The sequence below is a fragment of the Salminus brasiliensis genome, chromosome 13 (assembly GCF_030463535.1).
Source record: "Salminus brasiliensis chromosome 13, fSalBra1.hap2, whole genome shotgun sequence".
NCBI classification, from domain to species: Eukaryota; Metazoa; Chordata; class Actinopteri; order Characiformes; family Bryconidae; genus Salminus; species Salminus brasiliensis.
Window position 1 is genome coordinate 24,999,190 of NC_132890.1, and position 25,913 is coordinate 25,025,102.

Genomic DNA, 25,913 nt, shown 5'->3' on the forward strand with positions numbered 1-25,913 from the left:
AGCATGTTAATGGGATTTCTCATTGTTTGGTTGACTGCACCTGCCGTTGTGCTTTTTCTTTCCCATCCAGCGACATTCCTTTGTAACCGGAGAGTGTAGCGCAATGTTACGCATGAGGTCGCGTCATATTGATTTGCATTTCATGTCATGTTATCTGCCAGACTGAAAAGGTCCATTTCATAGCAGGCAAATTATGTTGGATATGGGAATTCATCAGTGGGTGGTATGCACAATTAGCCCACCGCTTCCATATTCGGTGACTACGGTGACTTTTCAGAATTAGTCTAAGACAAACCCTTGCTATGCACAGTAGAACTCAGTTTTACTTAGACTGTTGAATCTGTGGTGTCAGAATTTCATGAAGCCAACATAAAGCTTTTGTTCCATTTCTGGAACATGTAATAGGAGTACAGGAGTAAGGTGAGTGTAGGTGTGAGATGCAGGTGAGATGTGTGTAGGTGGAATAGCATAAGCGTTGTAGCTATACTGTTAAGAGGTTCTGTGGAAAGGAAAGGTGTGAAAAAAGACTCGGGGTAGTATGATTTAATTATTTATGACTACTTAAAACTACTTAAGATTTATCATTACTAATGCGCATAATAATTGCTGCTTAATTATGATTTAGTAGATCAGTTATGCTTGGAGAGTTAGTGAGATCAGGATGGTGGATGATCACCTATCCAACTCATCCCCAACCCCCAAGTTTTGGATGGAGCACCACTCAAGACATCCGTGTCAGCAATTGGTAAGATTTATATATATATATATATATATGGGGATGAGGTGGGTAGGTGATCATATCCGCCATCCTGATCTAACTAACTCTCTTTTCACTAAATGCAATCAAATCCTCACAGCAATGCTCCAAAATCTTGTGGAAAACCTTTTCTTTGGAAGAAGCAATGAATAAGCAGGTGTCCCAATACTTTTGTCCATTTATTATGTATTAATAGCAAGTTAACACTAACATACATGTGTGTGTGGTTCTAATCAGCATTGTCTACAGATTGTAAAATACCTGCCTCCCTTGTCTACTTGTCACAGTGATGGATATGTCAGTGTTTGGACAACGGTGAGACCAGTGCCATTGTCATTCGGCCAGCGTAGCACCCGGGGCCAGAGAGATAGAGCAAGTGTAAACAGAGCAGTGGTCAGGCACTCGTCAAGGGTGAAAATGAACTGGTGGTTCTCTCTTGCTGGGATTAATTGAATCCTTGCGGCAGTTAAAGTGACTGGGAGAGCTGAGTGACAGCGTCTAGAAATGAAAAAGGCATGCGTTGTGGAAAGGCCCTGCACTGTGCCTGACCACTGTGAAGAGTGTGACAGAAGCTTCTCTTAGTAGTCAGACAGCTTTGTACAGAGAAAACACTGGAGCTGATGGGCTGAAGAGGCTATTTACTTTAAATGGGACTTGGAGAACGAGCTGCCTGTTAGCCCTGGGGGCCAGAATGCATATGTATAGTCCACAGTGTTGCATCATTCATAGGACGATGAAATGGGAAAGTGTAGGGTGCCGTAATACCCTTTAGGAGGCCTGAGTGTGAGTGTGTTGGCACACACCTTTAGGCTGTATTTTCCCAGTAGTACATTCTGCATGGATCAGCATATCTATTTCCCTGAGCTGGGGGTGGGGGTGTGTGATTAGATATGGCTCCAGAGTAGTAATACGGCTGAGGTGATGGGGGCTGCGTTCACCCTGTCCTCTATCACCCGGGAGCAGAAGCTGAGGCAGCCAGGGACAGACAGGGGCTGAGCTCTAGCTCTGCCAAACTCTACGGCCAGGACTGAGGGTACTTGCTAATACTCAGGTCTGCGCTGCTATCTGTGAGCTTGCAGCTGCTGGGGTTTAGTGGGCACCTTTCTCTAATGTAGGACCTTTCAGAAATAGTTACCCTGCAGGAGCAAATGGGACAATTTGGCTTTGGTCTCTGAGATTACACAGTGTCCGCACAGGCTACTCACCTATCCTGTTACATCAGGCAGTGCAGTATGTGCGAGAAATAAGCCATCGCTGAGCAGCAGGTAAATATAACCCAGGCTGGGAACACTAGAGCTGGGTACCGTTAGGAATCTGGTACCGGTACATTTAAAATACACTCATTGACACTTCTTACAATGTTCCCTTTGTGAGAAAGATTATACAGTACTGTACAGAGGTTTAGACACCTAAGCACATTATTTTAAAGTCATTTATCTGAGCAATAAGAAACTGCACATAAGAACTGATGCACAACATAAATTCAATAAAAAGGAACATGAATGCCTCACTTTGAAGACAGTAGTTGAGATCCTGTGAGCTAGTTTGAAGAACAGAGCTTGGTTCCAGGTTTCTACTGGATGCCCCCCAGCCAGCCCCCAGTGACTGTGTTCAACTCATCAGCAGCTCACCTGATTTAACATCATTAAGCCCTGATTTACCAAACCAGGTGTTGGATGACAACTATAGATAATACTAGACTCTCATGAGGAGAGCTTTGGAGATGTTTTAGTGAACACAGTGATGTAAAACCATGACTTACTGTATGAATGTTAATTGTGTTAATTCTAATATAAGTGTTTTACTGAGGAAATGCATTGCCTGGTGTGATACAATAAGGACATTTGTAATTGTAATTTTAACAGATGCTTAGATTGTAACTGTATAAATTTGTGTTTTCTACCGCTTTCTTTGGAACTTTAGTGCTGCTTTGTCTCCTCGGAGGTCAACCCATAGCAAAACTGGTCAAGGATGTAAATTTTGTGTGTCAGAGTTTAAAGAATTTTAAGTTTTGCATGCAAAATGTATTTGCTCTGGAAGTCTGCAAGGTGAAATTTTATTGAAATGAGAACATTTTTACAAAACAAACAACTAATGTGGCTGGGCTTTGACACATAACATGCCACCTGTGCTATTAATGCTTTGGATTCTACTGCAAGAAATACTACCTTGATAAGATACCTAATATTTATCATTTATTTTATTTTATTATTTATTGTTGTCAGAATGTGGATGATACTGTAATAATTAGTATTACATAATTAGTATTAAGTAGTTTCTCGTTAACATTCTTACATTAAAGAACCATTAACCTCCTGGAGTATTAATGTTTTCATGAAAGAAACATAATTACTCCAATGCAGAACGATGTAAAGACTGTGAGTTACTTTTTTACATCTACAGAGTTTCTTATTCTTACTATAAAATATAGAAATATAAATTTCCACAAGTTTAATTGTAAGTGTTAATGATTTGTTTAAATTACTGTTGTTATTATTATTATTATTATTATTATTATTATCTGCCGCTATTAATATCACCATTATTAACTATCTGTTGTATTTGGTTTGGTCATTTTTATCAATAATGTTTAAATAGTTCTGACCAGAGGAGGATGGGTCCCCCTTGTGAGTCTTGGCTCCTCCCACTCTCGCTGTTGGTTTGCTCACTGGGGGTCTTGGATCCTTCATGTCTTACATTATTTCTTTTTTTCTGTCTTTTACTAATTACTGAAAAATGGTCACTGCCACACAAAAACCTTGAATCTATATCTTCTTATCATGCCACCACTAGTTCTATTACTAAATCTAATACTATTAATACTGCTACTACTAATAATAATTATAATACTACTACTACAACTACTACAACTATTACTACTACTACTACTACTTCTAAATCTAATACTACTAACACTAATTCTAATGTTACTACTAGTAGTAATAATATGACTACTACTACAACTAATAATACTACTAATTTAATTTTGCTACTACTACTATTACTAACTCTAATGGTACTACTACAAATATCACTACTAATATCACTATTACTGCTACTAGTAGTAATAACATTACTACTAATACTAACATGTTTACTACTAATTTAATTCTACTACTACAACTATTACTACTACTACTAATACTACTACTTTTACCACTAGTCATAGTAGTAGTACTAATATTACTACTAACTTACTTTTACTACTACTACTATTACTAACTTTAATGCTACTACTAATAATAATAATAATATTACTACTAAAACTAGTATTACTACTACTGCTTCTACATCTATTACTGCTAATAATAATATTATTACAACTACTACTAATTCTAATGCTACTACTACTAATATTAAGTTTATGTAACATTATAAAATTAATTTATACACAGAATCCAGGTGTGAGATATTTGGTACTGTATTTCTTTTTTAAATTGACACAAAAATCAGTTAACAAACCTATAAAAAATGTGCAGTCTGAATTTCAGTCCACAAGCCTGGCAAACATGTGCTCAATTTGCCTGAGTAGCCCATCTAAACAGATGGAAGGCCAGAGTGCACGCTTGCCTTTACTGGATATTGGCTGTCACGTTCTGATGTTGCTCAGGTGGTCATGAGAGCTCTTCAACACCATACACTCAGTGACACATCCTCTCTGTACCAATTTTATCTCTGTAGAAGGTGGCAGCCCCTCTGCCTGTTTGCAATCACAAGACATTGCAGAGCAAAACCCGACGCGTGCCTGGCCGGCCTCCTGGGTTCGGGTTATCACTGTTCCTCCACTTCAGCTTATTGTTTCATAGCTGTGTGACCGCTTGCTCGCGTTTTCATGACCGGGTTCACTTTCCACACAAACAGTCACTTAGCTATGATGCTCATCTCATCTCCAAAAGCCACCAACCCCCCCCCCCCCAGCCCCCTCCGCCCCACACCCCGAAACAGCTCTCCCGAGGTTGAGGGATGAGTTAACGTGTTGTCATGGCAACCACAGGTCTTGTTTTCCCTCTCTCCTGTTCAGGCAGGGAATGTTTTCTCCATCCCACAGCAGTGCAGGCAGGGAAAACGTGCGGAATTATGGGGACTGAGCTACTGAGAGGAGAGCCAGCGCAAAATCATTCCTCTCTGATGTGCTGATATCCAGTCTGAGCTCCTTTGTTCACACCCACTGTTTCTGGTGCCTGAGTACGTATGAATGGGTTGGTTGTTCGCTGTTTACACATTCAACATTTGTGAGAATGGTTTTTGAGTAGCTGCTCATATGTTGTTATGGACGTTAAAAGGCAGTTGAGTTGGCAGATTGCAGATGTAGCTCTATGGTAGGGTGATCATATTTTGGTTTTCAAAAAAGAGGGGACACACAGGTGTCCGCTGTGGATAGGATGTTGTGGGCTTCAAGGCTGGGGGCTTCAAGTAGGCCTAAGTTGTAGGACCTTGGTAATATGTGTTTGTATGAGGGTGGGAGGAGTGAAATACCTCTAAAAACAGGCAGCTTTGTTAATGAAAATGAATACATAAACATGTACTCATTTCCAAATACTAATAAATAGCCTTAACATAATTATATATATATAAGTTTATATCATAGTCTATATAGCCAGAGCCTCTTCTTTAATTCAGCTCATGAGTCTCTCCAACAAAAAAATAGAAAAACAAAAACAAACAAAAGAAACAAACTAAATAAATAAATAAATAAATAAATATGTCTAAATATAATAAAAACCAGTTGCTTTAGAAATCCACTATTTCAGAGGACACTGTTCAGTCCTCCTAGTGTGTCTGACAGGTTATAACTCTGTTGAAACCACATTTGATCTAGAACTCATTTGTGTTTATTAATTCGCATTTGCATTTTTTTTTATAAATCTCTCTGGGAAGCAGTTTAACCAATGGTTGCATGTGGGCACAGGTACAGATAGACCAGCTACAGTGTCAAAAAGGCAGGGCTTAATGAGATCTTACACAGAGTGTGCAGTGAACTGTAGAAGCAAATGCTGATGTGCGATCAAGGTGAAATTCCAGACATTTTATGAAATGAATATGCATTTTTAGATCCTATTCTTTTTGGTCCGTCATGGTTAGGATGATGTGGCTAGGGGGTTTCAAGTAGGCCTGTGTTGTAGGGCTGTGTCAGTGTGAATGTATGAGGGGAGGAGGGACTCAAATACCTTTAAAAAATATGTAAGTTTGTTAATGAACTTTAATGCACAAACATTTACTGATTTACCAAAAATAATAAATAGGCTTAAAAGCCTTTAAGGCCAAATCATCTCCATTCATTTTGACTTAAGTGTCTCACAAATAACATAATAAAAAAGCAACAACAAAAAAAGAGTTACTTTCAACAACTTTACTTTTACAATACATTTTTATTTCTATGCCAATGTAAAAAAAAATTAACAAATGCATGAATAAAAAAAATAAAAAGTCAGGTAAAGTCAAACTAATTTGTGTTTATTCACATTTGTGTTCAGGTATTTGTGGTCAGCCAGCTGTGGTAAGAAACAGTTTGACCAATGGCTGCGTGTAGATACAGGTACATTTAGGCCAATAGTAGCAGTCTGAAGGCAGTCTTAAGAAGTCTGATAAATGGTTGATGTAGAAACAGGCACACTTTATTATTTTATAGATTTTACATTTTTTAATTTGGGGAAATATTACACATTTATTTATTTTTTATTTTGCGTAGATTAGTGTATATATTGCTATGTTAATCCATATATTTGTTATTACCTCTTGTCAGCCCCATGGTATCGCGGCCTCCCCAGGACGATTCTGAGCCGCCACCCACAGGCCCGAAAAAGGACTTCCTCCTCGTTTGTGTTCATGTTTGATTCAGTGTGTCGAGTCATGTTGATTGTGTTCACGTGTTACACCTGGGATTGTTTTTTTTTTTGGAGCCTCGACACCGCCATTCAAGGTTTCACGAGAGGTTCCCTGTACTGTAGAAGAGTATTAAGGCCAGCTTCTGCTCAGAGTTCACGTTCAGGAGCAGGTCATGGCCAGGATTTACTGGCAACCCTTGTCTCAGCTAGGCAACCCACGCTCACGGCAGCACGCTGCGGTTCCAGGTTTGGTCGGCCTAGCCGTTTTTGTTCAGTAGCTGGTCCCCCAGCTCAACCCCTTGTCCCAGGTTCGTTTTTTGTTCGCCCTCTTGTTTGCCACTTTTGTATTTTTATAGATCACTGTTGTTCATTTTTCTCCCCTTTTTTTGCCTCACTTGCCCCCTTTTGTTTATCCCCTTTCACAAACACAGATGTGAAATTCCCAAAAATCCCAGACATTTCACACAATTTAGAAGTCCCGACTGGATGCATTTTTCACATTTCAAAAAGAGGTTGTGTCCAGGAAAAAGAGGACGTATGGTCACCCTAAGGTATGATAACTAAAGATGGAAAGATGCTTCCCTGTTCTCTCTGTTCTTAATCAACAGGATATGATGCATCATCCACTTAGGAGAACAAACGTTAGAAGTTGTAGAAGTTTACTAGTCATCATTACATACTGCTGCACTGGTTAGCAGCAGTGTGAGTGCTACTGCTAACAGTGCACCCTTAGCACATCTGAAGGGGTAGCCTCTGGTACTCAAGGCTTATCCAAAAAGAAAGTCTAACCCACATCCAAAATAGTCCAGAAAGTTTTTCTTGGCTGTTTTAGATCAAACGTTTTATAGTCTACACACCTAATCACTCTAAAACCACCTTCTTGTTACTGATGTTTTTAGCCTGTAAGTATAGAGGCCTCAGTTTGCCCTGTTTCTGTATTGAGGTACAGTACATTAAATCAGCTGGAGCTTGATGCTTACAGATACCCGTAATTCCTGAGAGAAACCTGCCTGTTGGTGCCATCCCTCTCTATCTCTCTCACTCTCCATCTCCCTTTCCCTCTGTCTGCCAGGAGCTGAGGCTGAGGCAGCACACATCTTCACCACACATCTCCTGTGGCCAATAGAAGAACTTAACAGACATGAGCTGAACTTGGCCACCAGTGAATTATTGATATCGGTCGCTTACCAGAGAATAAAGAAGGGTTTATTCAGCGTACGCTTGCCTGAATTAATCATAACGCTTGCTGGCCTGAAAAGCATGACGAATTCACTCATTAGAAACCCACCAATTTTTGGCTTAAATGACAGACGTCTTCAGCAAGCACAAACCCAGCTATTATCTGTGGCATCACTTTACCGCGCATCAAAAATTCAGCAGACGGGCTTTTGTTGTCCTGCACCGTCGCATTTTCCACCTGCTGCATAAAAGCGCGCAGCGTGCAATTTTGAAATCAGCATTCCAGTTCACATTCTGTCATCACTTACGCTTGAAGCCATGGCAGAGATAACTGGCACTGATAATTCTGGGCTTTAGTAGAACTTGATGAAGGGAGTGGAGATATAGCCGTATGGACTTCCTTCAGCATTATAAAGAATACTGTACCGTGTAAAAACCTTGTATCTCCATTTGTTTTTCCAGTTTTTCACTTTTTTGACATTTGAATTTGGCTTGTTCTTTATATTGTGTGAACTTTTCATGATAAATGGAGCAATAGAAATGCTTCTAAATGTCATGAAATTAAGTATTTGTAAACTGACTTCCATTGACAATTAAGAAAGCTTGCTTCTCCTGTAAAGTTGCCATTTTGGAGATGCAAAGTTCTTTGTGTGACAGCCATATATATTTATTATATTGATTATTTGATATTAAACAATGTAAAAATGTATATTTAATATATTTAATATATAGAACCATTGGTTCTCTATTATCAGAACAGGAAATACACAACATTTACACATGAGTAAAAGCAAATAAAATGTTACCTAATATTTTACGTAAAATAGTTTTAGGTAAAATTAAGAAATATTTCAGTGGGCTTTTGTGTCTGTCATGCCTGTTCAGTTAAAATAAAGGATTTAACTTAAAGGTATTGCTTTAAATTTTGTCACAAGTCCAGCCAAACATTGCCTCGGTCCGGTTTAGCTCGAAAGAGAAACACACTGGGCCAAGCACTTAATAATCTGAGTGGTATTGGACCTGATTTGTCCATTCTAGAGAAATTTAAAGAGTCAGAATTGTTCACAGTGGTGGTAAATGGGACCAGACAGGAAGCTAACAGAAAGCTGTTGCACAAAGTGGTTATGAGTATGCATCCTACTCAGAGACATCCGTCTGATACATCCTTTTACTGTAGATTTGGGATTACATTTCGGTCTGAAACCCTTTTTTAAAATTCATTTAAGGTGAACTCATACATGTAGAACATTTTAAGGCAAAATCTCCTTTCTTTCCCAAGATGAACCTCTATTTACCATCATGAACATTCCATACAGAACATAGAAGACTTGTGTGTGTTCACTGGTGGGTTTGGATAGTAAATGATTGTGTTGTACTCATTGTGATATCTGATTCCTACTTTAATAAAAAAAAAATCTGAAGTGGTAGGATTTTATAGAGTGAACCATTTTCTACCAAACCCCACTCTACATACTTTTGTTCAACTAAATGATGTTTAGAAAAGTCTCTTTAAGAGCCTTCTGCCCCTCTCCCAATTCAATGTTTCTCATAAAGCAAAGCAAATACAAATAGCTGAAGAAAAAATGATGTAGCAAAAACAAATACAGGTAAGCTAACACAGCCTGAGAGTAGAAAGAATGAGAATTGAATAGAAATATGAATATGAGTCCTTCCTTTCATTTAAAACAGTATGAGCTCATCCATGTGGGTGCAAAACAGACTAGCTTGGCCTCTGCTTCTTTGAACAGAGCCCAAGCTAATCTCCCATCACCTTTAAAAACTCCTCAATGAAAGGGATTCTTAGTTCCCACAGGCAAAATAAAACAAATTAATAAACATGGTGCGGGATCACACACCCGAGAACATCACGGCAAGGTCGGCGTAACCTAGCATACATCATACAAGCTCTGTGCTGCTCTGCTTCTACCCCAGAGACTTGGAGATGAGTCAGAATGGCAACCACACAGAGAGAGGGATTATTTTTATGTACAGTGCTCTCTCTCTCTCTCTCTCTCTCTCTCTGTCACTCTCACTGTGTCAAGACCTCTGCGATGCCCCTGCAGATCCCCCTCTAACTCTGTCCGTGAAGGGGTGAAAACAGTTACCATGGTGACAGGCCCAGGCCTGTATATCATAGCGTGAGACAGGAGTAGTGTAGTAGTGCATGCCACTGAGCAACTCTGACACTGATGCCAGCTCTTAATGCCATGTCTGGAAACATGGACTGGTTGATGGCTGGATATCAGCAAGATCATAAATAGTTTTAATGATGTCCAGGCATTTTCAAAACAACAGATCAAAGTGTGGGAAAATTCTTGTTTCTAAAGGTAGGACTACTTGGTTTTTAGTAATGGCCATACAGGGCCACCATCTCCTCAATGGAATGGGGAGCTGAGGAGATAGGATGGAGTAACAGGGTGTTGAGGAGATGATGTAGAGGAATAGGGAGTTGAGGAGATGGGGATGGGGTGAAGTAATAGGGAGTTGAGGAGATGGGGATGGGGTGAAGTAATAGGGAGTTGAGGAGATGGGGATGAGTAATGGGGCATTGGGGAGATGGGGATAGAGTAATAGGGCATTAAGGAGATGTGGATAGAGTAATAGGGCATTAAGGAGATGTGGAGGAGTAATGGGGCATTAAAGAGATGGAGTGAGGTAATGGGGTGTTGAGGAGATAGGGTGGAGAAATAAGGAGTTGAGGATATGGGAGGAGTAATGGGGCATTGAGGAGATGGGGTAGAGTATTGGAGCATTGAGGAGATTCGGGTGGAGTAATAGGGAGTTGAGGAGATGGAGTGAGGTAATGGGGCTTCGAGGAGATGGGGTGAAATAATGGGGCGTTGAAGGAGTTTTGTGGAATAATGGAGCATTGAGAAAAGGGGGTGAGTAATGTGGCAGTGAGGAGATGGGGTGGAGTAGCACAGTGTTGAAGAGATGGGGTGGAATAATAGGACATTGAGGAGATAAGGGTGGTGTATTGGGATGGTAAGGAGATGGGGTGGAGCTGTGGAGTGTTGAGGAGATGATGGAGTAGCAGGTCATTGCGAAGATTGGGGTGAAGTAAGGGGGTGTTGAGGAGATGAGAGTTGATTAATGGGCCAAGTGTGAAAGTATCGCTGGTGAGATGTTCAGTTTGATGGGGCTTAAATGCTGCATTGTTCTAGTAGCCAAAAGAAACTAAGCAAATGTGCTTAATTGGCTGAACCAATTGACCTGGACATTGAGGTGCTTACACACATGCTTCCACATGCTAACACACACACACACGCACACACTCTGTAGCTTTGGATTTATGATGCTGTTATTGGGTAGAATGGTGCAGGCTGTAGGTTGGAGTGGGGATGTCTATGAGTGTGTTGGGACAGATAGAGACTGATAAGCTGTTGATTCATCCCTGGTGCCTGTGGGCTGGCACATTCGATCAATACTAATCCACTGATCCCCCATAGGTCACATCCAGCCACCCCCCTCTCTCTCTCTTTCTCTCTCTCTCTCTTTCTCTCTCTCTCTCTCTCTCTCTCTCTGTCAGCACAGGAGAGTGCGTCGCAGAGCTCTCAGCAGAGGTTCGTTTAACGCTCCTCAGGGGGATGGCCACGGAAATAACCATGAGTTTATGAAGAAGCCGCACACTGAGGCTGCTCTGGGCTGTGTGGCTGTGAAGGTGCTGTGCTGACTTCTACCTGATAGGATTACCTGTCATTGAGATGTGGCCTGGGCTTTGAAAAGCACGCACATACATCAAATCCGGTTAAGCTTTTTGAGGGAAGGTCTTTGTTGTATGCGCTTTTTTCCAATCTTAAGAATCTTTTAATCTGATGGTATTTTTATATGGACTGGCTACAGTGGCTTATGTATATATGTATGTACCATATATATGCATGTTAGGCCACAACAAAACTCCAACATGGTCATTCTTAACCTTAATTATGGATTTTTTTTTGCATACACTGGTATGGCAATTTAGGATTATGCTGCTCCTCTGGTGTTCAGTGAATACATCAGCACATATTACAGGGGATTTGAACCACTTTGACAAGGACCAAACTATGATGGCTAGACGACTGGATCAGAACATCTCCAAAACATCAGGCAGTGGTCAGTACCTACCAAAAGTGCTCCAAGAATGGACAACTGTTAAATCAGCGACATGGTTGTGATGTGACCGATGGAGGCCCCACTTCCCAACTTACATGACATAAAGGATCTGCTGCTAACGTCTTACCACAGGATCCCCTCAGAGTTCTTGTGAAATTCGTGTCTCGACGGGTCAGAGCAGAGAGGGAGACCTATTCAATATTAGGCAGGGGGGGTTAAATACATTCATAAGCTGTAAGCTGGTGTTGCAAGTTGGCTGGTTCATCATGAAATTTTACCACAATAGGCCTCAGCTAACTGATGTTCAAGACTTTTTGGAGTTTATCCATAATAAAAATACAACAAAAGGCCAAATCAACCACAAATAAAGAGTGCAGGCAGTGATGCTGGGTGCTTTCTTCCAAAGTCTAGAAACTCTAGTTTCCTGGAGGCAGGCCTCAGAGGATGCTCTATTTATAGTGGAGGCTGAGGCTCCTGTCAGAGCTGTTCAAGAGTGGGATAACTTCCTTGCCATGTTCTGCAGGTTGGCTCAGAATTTACACCTACACACAGCAGTCTGTTTTACAGTCCCATGGTAACGGCGTGATGGAGAGGCTATTAAATGGGGAAAAAAGTTAATTATCAGTTTCGTGTTGAATTCTTTGAAAACACAGCAGCTGAACGCTGCTGAACAGAAATATGTCATTGAAATATGCAGCTGTAGAATAGAGTAAAGGAATGTCCTCTGAATTCATCTTATGAGTTTTTATTTGGACAGTAACATGGATACTGGCAGATAACTACTTAGTCATAGGACTGGACTGAATGCACACTACGCAATGTTTGCCTTGGTTTTATGGTTAAGGATGGATCAGTTCTCTCCAGCATGTTTGCAATGACACATAGCAGGAGCCGTGATAAGCAGCAGCAGCAGCCTTTGATAGCATGAGAACACTCTAAAGGAGTGCAGCACAAGGAACCAGAACAACAACACACATGCAGAAGGGGTTATTGGAAAAAGACGCGTGAATATTGAGCAAAGCTGCTGCTCACTGCAGCTAGGGTTGGCTTTTGGGCCTCTGAGTCAAAATATTCACAGAAGCTTTCTACCCTGTGCTGCCGATGGCTGCTTGGGTTCTCTAGGATATGGAAGGTCCAAGAAAAGAGTGCAGATCTTTGTCTAAAAATGTGTTAATGTGATTAGTGATTTCCACCACTATTTCTAAATGAAGTTAATGCATTTTCCTAGGATGACTCTTCAATCTATGAGTTTCTCTTCCTGTGCTGTGAGTCATGCATACATATATCCAGTAAACCCAGTGCTTTTGATAAAACCAGTGCTAATTCCAGCTACAGCAAGGCCATGAATCTAATTTAATTGTTAATTACAAGTAAAACACAGTGCTTTTGACAACAATGGCAGTTATATCAGCCACGATAGCACTGGAACATTAGCACCATCAGCAGATTACTCTGGACGATACCAAAGTAGACTACGCTGGACATAAGAGACCAAATGAGAGAACAAAGTAGTGCGCCAATATCCCCCAAGAGCCTCCATTGTACCAAGAAACCACGAGCTGTATGAACAAGGAGCTGAACCACTGTCTGCATAAATGATATATTTGACCTTTACAGTCAATGGGGGAGGAGATAAATCACTGACTGTATATTTGATTAATTTGATCTATACAGTCACTGGGGAGGAGCTAATCCACTAACTGTTTATATGATCTATACAGTAATTGGGGAGGAGCTAATCCACTAGCTGTATATATGACCTATACAGTCATTGGGGGAGAAGCTAAACCACTATCTGTATATATATTCTATACGGTCATTGGGAGAGTCATTGTTTCTTTAGAAATCAAGGGTATTCAAGGGGTAAGAGTTTGTCCTGATTTTGTTGGAGTAACTGTCTCTATTCTCCAGTAAAGGCCATTTACTAGATTGTGGACCATTGCTGTGAGGATTTGATTGCATTAAACTACAATAGTTAGTAAGTGAGGTTTAGATGTTGGATGACCATCAGCCTACCTCATCCCTAAGTCCCCAACTCATACCCAAAGTATTGGCTGGAGCACCATGATCATTTAGGAGAACACATTTCCACTGCTCCACTGCTTAATGCTGGGGGGCTTTTTACACCTCCAACTCCACCTGGTCTTAGGCATGATACCAGTAGGTTCACATTTATTGACTTCAGAGAGTCAATTTTTTGGCCAATACTTCTGTACAGCGACTAGGCAAGCTTTGTGTGTTCGCATTTGCACATCTGTGTCAGCAGTGTGTACTTCAAGTAACTGAATGCATTCATTAGAAGGGGTGTCCACAAACATATGATCTGTCCACTTATACACTGTGAATCTGGTTGGATATTGCTTGTGTCCATAAAGCAGCTTAAAAGTTGTGGAGTATCCACTGGACTTAAGGTGCATTAATTAGTCCATGTACTGCGTAAAAGAACACGGTTCTGAACTGAACGGAACACTTTTTATCTAGTAAAACTTGAGGCAATTTGCAGTTGGATGTAGAGGACGTACCTTTACTGCAGATCTTCTCAACTTGTTTAACTTGGCTCTCCTATTTTTAGGCAGAAATCATTAGTACAGATACTCTCTCCCGGTTGGTGGTGTATTAAATCATGAAGTGTAAGGCAGTTTTTAGCATAGTTCTACTGTAATCACATCTAGTCTACATTCACTACATTGACAAGCACACTCTAAACTGTGTGTCTTGATTCACTTGATATATCCTGTCATGCATAACAGCCCTGGATAGCTTTCCCCTCCATGCTTCCCTCCCCTTGACCCTTCTGTCTCAATGTGTGCCTTTGTCTGCGGATGAGAATGGCCCATTCTCCCTTTAACAGATGAGCCCTCTTGTGTCCACAGCCGCCTGCTCTGAGGACGTGACTGGACACGTGGTGTGGATACCAGCAGCAGACCCTTGGAGCCCAACACCAGCTCGGCTTCTGCCAGGATCGTGTCCACAACTTCCTCTCCGTCCCCTCAGACGCCTTGTCCGTTATAGGAATGTTTGAGAATTAAGGCTTTGGATTACTGAAGCTCCGTTCTTATCGTTCACAGGAGGAGGGACACACCAGTGCTTGTGAGTAGCGTTTGTCACTTAGTCTCTTGGCTTTGTCCCTATCATAAAAACCCTTATATTTGCTAGTTGTGCTTGAGGCTCACTCTTACATTTGTTTTCCAAAAACAAAGTCTGAATTGATGCCAAGTTTTTTCCTTGTGTTAGACTCACTGGCTGTTACTAAACAGCGCATTAGTGAATAGAAAGTGGTTCTACGTGACATGGTCAATATGCACATCTGTTTGGGCTAAGTCTCGGCTGAAGGGGTACAAAACCCCCTAGCATTGAGCTGTGACACAGTGGAGAGAAGGAGCTTCATCTGTAACCTTTGGGATGACTTGGAGTGGACTTTGAGATCTAGAACATCCAGAGATCCTGATCATCCAACATAATACACAACATGAGTATTTGAAGTGTAGAGATGGTGAGCGATTCATAAATCTGTTGATTTTGTGAGAAAAGGATTCGCTGATGGGCTATGAGTGGCTCTACGGTCTAATGTGCTGATACTCTGGTCCGGGAGTTGAAATTTCTAATATTGAGCCATGCTTCTTTGCCGAGTTGGGGCTGCACTGGCATCTGTTTGGAAAAAGAGGCAGTGGCTTGCTTCGTGTGTATCGAAGGAGATGTGTTAAGTCCTTAGGCACATGATAATACATAACGTAACATAGACGTCTGTGTCCACCTAAGTCAAGTCGAGGGGATTAGGCACTCAACAGTAATTATCCAGCCACTTATTTCCACCATCTGTGAATCCTGGGCTTGGTTTTATTAGTGTACATTAGTGTACACTGGAGTGGAGGTGATGGTAGCATGTTAGTCTGTGTTTGGGAGGCTGGGTCAGGTCTGGGAGAAGCAGATGTTCCAGATGCTGCTGTGGATAAACACATTTGGAGCCGAATGCATTTGGGAGATGCATCCTTGGGTGACTCGAAGGAAAACGTGTTTGCTGTGGAAGCCCAGAGCGAGACAAACGCATTCCCCTGCTCTCTGATGGTCTTTCTTCAGCCCGGTAATGGAGCTAGAGGCAGGCAGCGCAAGAAAGGTCTGATTGAAGTCATCCAAATAAAGCGAATCCTCCCTCCTCTCCGAACATGCCCCGTATTTTTAGTTTGTCTGGTTTTATTTGTTTGTTTTTCTCCAAGACAAGGCGATTCCTTCGGGACATAAGTAAAGCAATCATGAGCATGATTCCCGGCGGGCTGCTGTTGCCTCTGCACGATGTGCCGAGGAGCACAATGATGAACTAATGCATTTTGAGCACTTCCTTTGTTACTTGCCGGTGATTTTCAGCCAAGTGAATTATTATTGAAAGCTATTGAGTCGGAAATGTAGTACACGATAAGAAAGATGAATTGACAGAAGGGAAGGCAGAAGGATGAGCACTGGATGCTCCTGTTTAAGTAAACAAGGAATATCGATATAGCTATAAAACTCATTTCCTAAAAGGATGGATGTCTAATCAGTCTTTTTCCAATCTGACACTCTGTTCCTATAGATCTTTCTCTCTGGACCAGAGCGTGAGCACTGCTGAGAGAGGAGCAGCTTGATGAGCCTGACTCACACGCACACACAGACACTGTCCACACTCTGTCCAAAAGGCCTGCCATAGCTCTGCAGAAGCAGCGTTTCACTGCGTGGTTCTTTATAGGCAGTGGTGGACAGGCAACTCTGTTCAGAGGGTATTCTTACCTTGTACCCAGTGAATCAGAGTTGGCTTGGTATTCACATTGACCCTGACCAAGGAGAAGCAGATAAGAGGGTGGGTGGGTTCTTTAGAGAAACGTGTTTGTGAAGAACCTTGACATAATGTAAAGAATTTAAGATTGTATCCAGATACACTTGGAGGTCAGACTGAAATCTGATCACTGGAATAGAATGGAATATGCTGATCTGCTTGTTGCGAAGGTGTTTACAGTGCTAGAACGCGTGGAGTGAAGTGGTTGAGTGGTCAGATTTGTATCTGTCTTAAATGCATCTTGAGTGTGTTTACACTTGCATTATGATCCTGATACTCAAAACTCATGAAGTATCCAAGTGTAAACATTTAAAGAGTCTTCACATGACTCTTAATGGAGGCAAATGTGGTTCTTCTATGGCATTGTATAAAGAACACCTTTTGGCACCTTTATTGTTTAGAGTGTAGGGATTGACTGTTATATCAGTCGGCCAATTAAATCCGCAGGTATTCATGGATTTAATCCCACCAAAAATCCCACCAAGTTTGAACAACGCTGTGAGATTGCAAATTTTGGCTTCATGTACTTATACCACTTTCTATACTATTTAAGACTTGGCTATTAGTCTCGGCTGATAATGTGAGTTACACACCAAATCAGATATTAGAGGGGAGAAAAAATGAATGAATGTGATATGGATTCATAGGTGTATCGTGAAACAGCACAGCATGATGGGTTGAGGTTGAACAACTTGACCAGAAAAGCTGATATATCCTGCGCAATGGTGTTGGAGAGACACATTTCTCCACATTCTTTTCATTATGTTTTTTATTCTAACATTAATTTCACTGCACAGTGAATGGTTAAAAGAGCATAGTGGTCTCTGCTGGTTCCTGAGCAATTATAAGTTCAAATTGATTTGACTTTGCCTAATTACAGGAACATGTTAAATTCTTCATTAGACGATCACTTAAATTGGGTTTCATGCAACAAATTGGAATTGGAACACCAGGGAAATCCATTCCATTGATCAGGAATTAATTAGAAATCGATGATCAATAGGGTCAGCCTCTTATTTCAGTAGTAAAAGAGGTGGTGTGAATGTTCAGTAAAGCTATAAACCACTTGAGGAGTTGTATTGCAATGTGTCATTGGAAAACACATTTACATTTAAGGCATTTAGCCTTGGCGGGCCGAGCCGTACTTAAAGATCGAAGGTCACTTGGTACAGATCTGCTTTTGACCATTGCCATCAAGTACGGAGGCCCTGGTCCATTCTTGGCTTTGAAGGCCAGTGTAAGGGTATTGAATCTGATGTGGGCAGCAGCTACAGGAAGCCAGTGAAGAGAATGCAGCAGAGGAGTTACATGGCTGAACATTGAAAGACCACAGAAACATTAGAAATAAAGGAAGACCAGATAGAATGGGCTTTCAGGTGTCAAGTCCTGAAATGACTAGAAACACATTGTGAAAAAGTAGGATACAGTTGTTCAGTATACGATTTCCTTTAGTTTGGAAAAATCATTGTATGTTTATCTGCCAAATAATGTACTCACTGGGAAAACAACTTGCTCAGAGAAAAGTGCCTTTGAAGCCTGTGCCAGAGGGTAAGGCCAGTTATGCTCTCTCAGACTCCGGCTGATGCAGGCATCACGGCCCAGGATACAAACCTGTGATTCTGTGATCCCTGTGGAAGCGCCTTAGTCCACTGATCCGCTCAGAGCCTGCAGAGGCTAATTGTATCTGCCTCTGAACCTTTTAGGACCTATCAAAAAAGATTTAGGATGGAAGCAGGAGTTGGCCCAAGTAGGTCTTGCAAGCTAACACTACAACTAGCCAGTACACATATGCAGACCCTTCCACTTCTGCGGCCAATACCGGACTTAGCATGACAATGGAAATTCAATTTCTAGAAGTAAAAGAAAATGTAGATCTCTTTTACTCATTTTTTACGAGTAAAAATGTAGTTATAGATAAGAGAGAATGATATGGCTTCCTGTAGCTGCCCGCATCACATTCAAAACCCTAACGCTGGCCTACAAAGCCAAGAACGGACCAGTCCCTCCATACTTGATGGCAATGGTCAAAAGCCGATCCGCACCAAGAGCCCTTCGAGCTTCAAGTATGGCTCGGCTCGACTTGCCATCCCTCAAAATCCGCGGAAGACAAGCGTCCAGGCTTTTTTCTGTCCTGGCACCAAAGTGGTGGAACGAGCTTCCCCTGGGTGTCCGAACGGCAGAGTCACTTGCTGTCTTCAACCACAGACTGAAGACCCACCTCTTCAGAGAATACTTGGACGAATAGCAGAGTACTATGGTCACCTTATTGACTTGTGCTTAGTAATGTCTAAAGCTTAGAGGTATCTTTAAACTATTAGTCTATTCTAACTAGCTGAGGTTTTTCTTGGGTAAATAGCAAAGCACTTTTGTAAGTCGCTCTGGATAAGTCGCCTGTAAAACTACCATCTTGTGCCATCTTGTGCTGCGTTTGCTTGGTTTGGATGTCTTTGGTTTGTACTGTGTACTTCAAAAAGACTGTTCGAAACTGTGTATGTTCACACCTACACTTACACTTACACAATTACAAACCGCACTAACAGAGCAATCGCACCAGTGTTTGTTTGAATCCAACCAAAGCAGACAAGTATGAATACACCTCAAATATATTAGACACCCCTGTTAAATGTGCAGTTGTTGGAGTGGCTGTCGTAGCTCTACCTCAGTCTGCAGAATGTACACTGTTTTATATTTTACTGAGTAATGCAATTCTATCACAATTTCAACACTTTTTTTGCAGCCATAATCAAATCATTCATAACCATTCATGTGTTGCCCAATTGTAGTTTTCATATTACAACTTCACTGTCCTCAACAAACAAGTGTTTGCTTTATCATCCCAGAGCCAGTCAGCCTTGTGATTGGAGCAGAGCACTGGACACAGAACACAGACAACAGAAATGCCATGGCCAGAGTGCCCTGTAGGAACTGGAGGGCAACTGCCCAAGGCCCCTTCACAGGACTGATCATTTCCCAGAGGTCATTATGCGCTTGCCAAAGAGCTGTCCTCTCCGGCGCTGCTCAGCATGAACTCACTGATTGGTCGTGAGCTCCTGTGATGCAGTCAACCACAGGGAAGCCTGCAGACGCTCCTCCCTTGTCCGCAGTCAATGAGAACTAGATCCGTGACGGTTCTTCCTTCGTGTTCTTTCTTTTACAGAACACGGAATTGGAACATGAATAATTGAGAGAGAATCCCCCCAGCAGCGTGCTGCCCTTTTTTCCAGCATCAAAACTACACATCTGTGAAGCTTCTTTGGTTGCTCCTGTATTTCCGTGCAGATGTGTGTAAGGTTTATGCCAGAGCCCTGACATGATTAATTTATATTTCTTGGAAAAAAAATAATAAAACACTCCAACCTGTCAATACTCTGAGCAGTGGGTCGAGAGGCACGTCCGAGTTGTTTTACAGTGGGATGTTTTGTCATCTCATACATGAAGACGTTGCTTAGCATTATTTTACATTCCCACTCAGCTGCAGCTGATAACATGCCCCATACCCTTATACCACCTAGTCACCTAGTAAAACAACTTATTGCTACACCTTAACCTCACCTTAACCCTTCTTCTAACCCTCATCTTCATCTGCACCTTCATCTACACCTACACCTCAATCTACACCTAAACCTCACCTTAACCCTTCTTCTAACTCTCATCTTCATCTGCACCTTCATCTACACCTACACCTCAATCTACACCTAAACCTCACCTTAATCCTTCTTTTAACCCTCATCTTTACCTGCACCTCAATCTACACCGAAACCTCACCTTAACCCTTCTTTTAACCCTCATCTTCATCTGCACCTTCATCTACACCTACACCTCAATCTACACCTAAACCTCACCTTAACCCTTCTTTTAACCCTCATCTTCATCTGCACCTTCATCTACACCTACACCTCAATCTACACCTAAACCTCACCTTAATCCTTCTTTTAACCCTCATCTTTACCTGCACCTCAATCTACACCTAAACCTCACCTTAACCCTTCTTCTAACCCTCATCTTCATCTGCACCTTCATCTACATCTACACCTTCATCTACACCTAAACCTAATGTTAACCCTTCATCTAACCCTCATCTTTACCTGCAGCTCAATCTACACCTAAACCTCACCTTAACCCTTCTTTTAACCCTCATCTTCATCTGCACCTTCATCTACACCTACACCTCAATCTACACCTAAACCTCACCTTAACCCTTCTTCTAACCCTCATCTTCACCTGCACCTTCATCTACACCTACACCTCAATCTACACCTAAACCTAACCTTAACCACAGTGAAATAATGAACCCTTACCATTTCTTCATTGATGTCGGTCCTTTCATTTTCTTCTCATAAGCTCCAAAAAGTCCATAAGCCCATAATTAGTTTGACGTTGACAAAGTGATTATTTTATCCATCACAGCATATTGAAACTGATATTAAATAAAAAATGAGCTCAAAGTAGCCATATTTTAATATAGCTCTATAGACTTCAGATTTCGTCCTGCTTCTTTCATCAGCAGTCAGATCCTGCAACATACAATAGATACAAGGGAACCATTTGCTACAGACTGCCATAGATTTCCACACTATGACAGTACCTCCATCATGCTTGACAGATGAGCTTTTGTTCAACAGCAGCTCCTTTCCTTCAACACACTGTCCTCTCAGGTCTTCTTGCATTTCCCCACTGTTGTTTTTCCCTGTGTGTTAGTTTGAAAGTGTGTTTTTTAATGCTTCATACTGAAACATGCAGTTGGACCTATGTCCAAAAACAGCCTAAAAGTAGTTGCAGAAATTCTCCTAAATGTCACAGACAGACTGATTTTTTCAGTGTCTGCTAGATTGCCTGCCACTCCAGCCTCATCTTTCAAGAACTAAATTACAATTTCAACATCATATTTTTTACCCATTGATATCCAGCATGAAATGTAATATAATTGGACCAGTTTCCTTAATCTATAAAAGCAACTCTTCTGTATCCCCTGTACCTATCCCACACTTTTATTTGTCTGAACGAATTCAATTTCCTGTTTTAGGTCAATGAACAGTACAGTTCTGAAATATCCCTTGTCGAATCTGCATTTTCAGAGACAATCCACCCATACAGATGAATTCCATAGTTTTAGCATAAGACGCCTCTATTAATAGGCAGTGCAATGTGTATTCATTAAGAAGAGAAAGAGTGCTTTCATTCTTTGTACAGGATGTCATTACTGTGACTAAGTCATTTCAAATATCGACTACAAATGATGCTGCTCCTCTCGTCTTATTGCATATTTACAGTGGCTGTAGTGGACTGCCGAGTTACGAGCATGTGGGAGTAGAACAGAAAGGCCTTTAGGCTGCTTTTACACAGTGAAATTTCCATGCAGTTAGTGGCATGTTGGGAGTAACATGCAGGCTAACAAAGAAGAATAATGGTGGCACAAACAGATATTTAAAAGGCTGTTTCCGTTAGCTGACTGGCCAGCTGATAACACTGGGGGGGGTTACTGTAAAATGAACAGACTATGGATGACTTGTATGTACAAGATTCAAAAGCTAGCTTTTAGAAATAATCTTTTCAAAAAGTCTTTCATTGAATTATTATGAATTATTATGAATATTATTGAAGTATTCTCCACAATTAACAAGCCATCGACATCTCCTCTACTCCCACACAACCCAGCCAACTCCTGTTTTAACCCCTGTCCAGTTCTGACCACATCATCTGTGTGCCTCAGCAGAAATTGAAATTCATCAGGTTGGGCTTCAACTGTCCAGTGTTAGTGATGCGGTACCCACTGCAGCCTCAGCTTTCTGTTCTTGGTTAAATTAAGTGGGACCTCTCCTGCTGTTGTCGCCCCTCCGCCTCAATGTTGGACGTGTTGTGAGATGCTTTTCTGCTCACCACAGTTTTAATAGACTGTTGTACAGCTCTAGAAATACTCAAACCAGCCTGTATAACACCAGCAATGACCTCCATATTTGACCTATTCTGGAAGTTCATATGAACATTTTCTGAAGCTGCTGATGTTAATGCATTACACTCATGCCACACGATTGGCTGATTACATACTTGCATGAATGTGTAGGTGTACGTTGGGTCTCATACAAAGACTGGGACAAAATAATAATTCCTTGTGCCTTTTTCTATGTGTTTGTATGCATTTGCATGTGTGTAAGTGTGTGTGTGTGTGTGTGTGTGTGTGTATGTATGTATGCAAGCACTCTGGGGTGCTGATGGGGGGAATGTGTGCATTTCACAGTGGTATGATTTTTCATAGTTGAGCGTCCAAATGCTGTAGCAGCTGTAGCATGTTCAGCAAATCCACTCTTGATCTCACTCTGCTTTTACTTTGCTGTGTAGACTAATCCCATCATGGTGGGCTTGATTTCCTTATTCTCTTTACATGCTCCTGGCATGCTCATGTACTGCTGCCGCCGCCACGCTTCTCACAAACCGGGCTGTTCGCAAGTGAGAGGCTGTGTAAAGTGGCTCAGAGATGTGCGTAGCCTACATGAGAGAGAGAGTTTTTTTCTGGGTCAGATTGAAATGTTTGTGCCTTTTTGTTCTTATTGGATCAAATTAAGCCCGAACATGGGAGGACCGAGCCAGGATGTGGTCTAATGAGATGATATTTCCCATATTAAATTCACTGGAAGGCACCAAAGGAATAATTATGTTTCTCAGTGTTTCTCTCGCACTACACATTTTTTGTTTTCCCTGCCTTGACACAATAGTTTCAGCCTGGCTAATGACTTGATGAGCTGAAGCAGGTGTGTGTGAGAATGCGTGGGACTAGCAGAAACTGGAACTGAAAACCTCTATATTCAAGGGGTTCTTTAATAAAGGCAGTGCACTGAAAAGTCAAGGTGCGGTTCACGCCACGGTTTAGACATCACGGATTAGAAATTAGAAGAGTGCAATTCAATGGGAAGTCATTCGACCTTTCCTCTCTAGAGAGGCCACCCAGGTGCTCATTCAGTCTCTCGTCACTTCGAGACTTGACTACTGCAACTCTCTTCTGGCTGGTCTCCCTCTGCGCACCATCAGACCCCTGCAACTTATCCAGAATGCAGCGGCAACCCTGACGCTGTCCTACAAAGCCAAGAACGGACCAGCCACTCCATACTTGACGGCAATGGTCAAAAGCAGATTCGCACCAAGAGCCCTTCCAGCTTTAAGTACGGCTCGGCTCGACCCACCATCCCTCAAAATCAATGGAAGACAAGCGTCCAGACTTTTTTCTGTCCTGGGACCAAAGTGGTGGAACGAGCTTCCCCTGGGTGTCCGAACGGCAGAGTCGCTCGCTGTCCTCAAATGCAGACTGAAGACCCATTTCTTGGGGTCCTTATTGACTTGGTTGCCTTATTGACTTGTGTTTAGTAGTGTCTAAACTTGAATTTTAGCCTATTCAAACTAGCTGAAGTTATCCTTGGGTAAATAGCAAAGCATTTTTGTAAGTCACTCTGGATAAGAGCATCTGCTGAAAGCCTTAAATGTTAAATGTAAATCTCTTCTCCTTTTCCAACTCCTTTTTCCCCCTAATTGATTTTGTTCAAATGGAAAGTGTATAGCTTTCTTATTTATTTATTTATTTATTTATTTATTTTAAGGGCGACTTTACACACACTGCCATTAACATTAATAAGGCCTAGATTCATCTGCTAGAACTGCCTTGGCATCATTTCAACTGCTTGAAGTTTGCATGCCAATTTATAGCATCACCACACGTTCATTTTACATCAGAAAGACACTGGTCTCTAACGTTGCACAAGCTGAAAATGAAAACTGGGTTGTCATCAAAACCCCCAACATGGTACAAAATTTGATTTGTTTGAAAATCACACCAAAACCCAATACTGGATTGACATTAAGCTCCAGCGTTAGACAGACGTCCTGTCAACTGGAAAAAGCTTCTTTGGTCTGATGACTAGACGCTGTGTTTGGCGAACACCAAACGCACCATCCTGACCGTGAAGCATGGTGGCAGTAGCATCAATTTAAAAGCCTTCAGAGCAGTCATAGGTGTCTTGGTACTTGTCAATAACCTTTTCTCTGAGCTGTGTGAAGTGTTCATTTGTCTTCAAGGTGTATTTGTAGCCAGGAATACTGGATGACTGGCTGGTGACTGGAGCTTCCAGACAGGTGTCTTTATACTACAGTCATTTGAGACACATTCACTGCACTCATGTGATCTCCATTTCACTAACTGTGAGACTACTAGCACCAACTGCCTGGACTTCTGTTGAATTAGGTCAGTCACCTTAAAGGGGGTGAATATTTACGCAGTCAAATATTTTTATTGAACTGACATCACTTGTCAATGTTTTTATATAAATTCTTGTGGAGAAAAGCCTAATTATTTTGACTATGATTTCATTAATATAAGCAATACAAGAAGAAAACATCTAAATGGATGAATATATAGGCACTGTACATTGTGATACTGTAATATTTTCTAAAACGTTATCGTAACGTTGCAATTCTAGACTACTTATAGCAGGGTTGTGGCAATATACATTTTCTGATTACTTAACCTCATGACTCATAATGTCAAAAGGATGGGGCCTGTTTTGGAACTTCTATTGTGCCACATGATGTAAATTTGGAAAACACCATTGAGCAAAGCATCTTATTCCTAGCTTATTTGTTCATATTGCCAACCACAGAGTGATGCACAACCTTAGTGATCTCATCATTATCGTCCATCCAGGAATTTCATATGCATGATGCTTTGGTGCATCCCCATAAATTGACACTTGTGCCCTGTTAGAAGACAAGAGCCTATGAGGAGCTTCAGAGAAGGTGGCAAAACATAAATTCCCCAGTTTTTTACAGTCTTCTACAGGCTCCCTTGGGAATAAGTGAGATGGATGCACAAGTGCTCAGCAGTTGTAAGCCCCTACGGCAATACAGCAGTGGTAACAGTCCTCCCTAATGCAGGCCTGTTGCTTTAGATTTCAGAAGAAAAAAAACAGATGCTTGCTGACTTGCATAGTGGAAACATTACTGAAATCTACACTCAGACAGAGATGTTACCCTGTTACTCAGGCTCATGTTATTCAAGCAAAGACCTGCTTCAGAGGTAGTATGAACGTCTTACACTTGTACACCTATTGTACTTCTATTGTACACCGATGGGAACAGGCCAGAATAATAGGCCGTTAATAATCAGGCTCTGCGAGCTGCCACTGTTGGGCCCTTGAGCAAGGCCCTTAAACATCTCTGCTCCCTGGGTGCCCCAGTGTTGGCTGCCCACCGCTTCGAGCATGTGTGC

The 25,913-nt window shown here is 41.5% G+C and overlaps 1 protein-coding gene across 3 annotated transcripts in view; it reads left to right on the forward strand.

The window, feature by feature from the left end:
* b3gat1a (beta-1,3-glucuronyltransferase 1 (glucuronosyltransferase P) a) overlaps window positions 1-25,913 on the forward strand; it is a 122,647-nt gene that overhangs the window by 45,708 nt on the left and 51,026 nt on the right. For all 3 annotated transcript variants that reach the window (XM_072695027.1, XM_072695026.1, XM_072695028.1), the window contains one exon: window positions 14,730-14,946. The gene's annotated coding sequence lies outside the window, so the exon portion shown is untranslated. The remainder of the gene's footprint in view (window positions 1-14,729; window positions 14,947-25,913) is intronic.